Genomic DNA, 1,891 nt, shown 5'->3' on the forward strand with positions numbered 1-1,891 from the left:
CACCCCCTCTAGCGAACCAACCGATCCTAACACTCTTCTCTTCTTTCTCCTGCGAAAGAAATCGGAGGAGAAACCAAAAAAGGGATGGGGAAACCATTTCGTTGTTGAAGTAATGGAGCGATGGGGGAAGGAGCGGCCGCGGCGCCATCTCCTCCACCTTGCTCGACGTCATCTATCGCTCCATCGACGATTCCGATGCCGGCGGAGCGCCCGAACCATATCCTGTCGCTGCCCCACGCCGGCCGCTTCCGCCCTCGAAGGTGAGGACGCTGACCCGACCCCGCGGCCTCCCGCACATCTCCTCCGCATCCAGCTCCTCCGATAACTGCAGCTTCGGTGGGTTCTCCTCTTCCTCCGAACCTGACTCGTCCGTTGAGCCGCCGCGCCGCCCGGTATACGGCCGATCCGCACCCTCCCTCCGCCTTCTCGCTCCGCCGCTCACTCCCCTCCTCCTCCGCCTCCCCGGCCGACGCACGTGCTCCTTCGCCGCCGGCGAAGCACCACCGAGGGAGGGCCAGGTCGAGCTCGATCCGGAGCAAGCTGCGCGATCTGGGGCGATCCAAGGCGGGCGTCCTTGGGGTCCCGCTTCGTCAGCCTCCTCAACTCCCTCTTCGCCAACGCCGCAAGGAAGCAGAGGAAATCGAAACCCTCGACCGTCGATGACTCGACATGCTACGCGGCGTCCACTCGATCTCGGTCGTGCCTCATGAAGATGTCGTTGTCGAGGAAGGGGCGGGCCTCGGATGACGAGGGTGTCAAGAGATCGGTGAGGTTCCACCCGGTGAGCGTGATCATGGGCGAGGAAATCCTCCCGCGCGGCAAGAATATTCCTTACGCGGGCGAACATGTGGTGGCGGCGAGGGCGGAGGATCAAAGGCGGCTAGCCGCAGTGGCAGAAGGGATTGCGAGGGAGGAGGCGAGGAGGAAAGTGGAGAAGATGCTGAGGAGTTTGGAAGTCGAGAAGAAGAGGATGAAGACGAGATGAGCGATTTGAGCTCCGATCTATTTGAACTGGAGAGTCTTACGATTAACGGCGGCGGCGCCGGTGGTGGTGGCGGTTATAGAGACGAGCTACCGGTGTACAAGACAACGCATCCAGGTACCGCTTTTTCTCGTGGCATCGTCACATGATAATTATTAAAATTTAGGGTGCTAAATGTTAATCTTCTTGCTACCATTGGTGTTGATTTATAAAAATGGAGGATGGAAGAGAGATTTCAAATTCCTGCCATATTAAATGTCTCATCCTAATCTACTGAACATTTACATATTTGAATTTCAATCATCCAAAATTTAGAATTTTGTTTAAAAAAAAAACCCTAAAACCTAAACCCTAAATCCTAAACCCTAAAACCTAAATCGAAACCCTAAACCATCAAACCGTACGTAAACCTTAAACCCTAAAACCCTAAACCCTAAACCCTAAAATCCTAAAATCCATAAACCCTAAAACCTAAACCCTAAATCCTAAATCACTTAACCCTAAAATCCTAAACCCTAAATCCTAAATCATAAACCCACTAAACCGTAAATGACTAAACCTATAAACCCTAAATCTAAATTCTTAAACCCTAAACCTAAACCCTAAACACTAAAACCCTAAACCAAAACCCTAAATCCTAAACCCCCTAAACCCTAAACTCCTATAAACCCTAAACTGTGAACCCTAAACCCTAAGTTTCTAACTGTAAACCCTAAATCCTAAACCCTAAACTTTAAACCCTAAAACGTCGCAAACCACCTAACCCCTAAATCCTAACCCTAAACCCCCTAAAACCTAAACCCTAAACCCTAAAACCTTAACCTAAACCACAAACCCCCTAAATCCTAAAATATAAACCGTAAAACCTAAACCCTAAACTCAAACCCTAAACCCTAAACCTTAAACCCT

At 50.6% G+C, this 1,891-nt stretch overlaps 1 pseudogene; it reads left to right on the forward strand.

Moving 5' to 3' along the window:
- The first annotated feature begins 112 nt into the window (after nucleotides 1-112).
- Nucleotides 113-1,141, forward strand: LOC141815794 (protein BIG GRAIN 1-like; annotated as a pseudogene).
- Nucleotides 1,142-1,891: the final 750 nt, after the last annotated feature.

The sequence above is a fragment of the Curcuma longa genome, unplaced genomic scaffold, assembly GCF_044706935.1.
Source record: "Curcuma longa cultivar G26 ecotype Majalengka, Jawa Barat unplaced genomic scaffold, ITB_CL_G26_1.1 contig_10365, whole genome shotgun sequence".
In the NCBI taxonomy this organism is placed as follows: Eukaryota; Viridiplantae; Streptophyta; class Magnoliopsida; order Zingiberales; family Zingiberaceae; genus Curcuma; species Curcuma longa.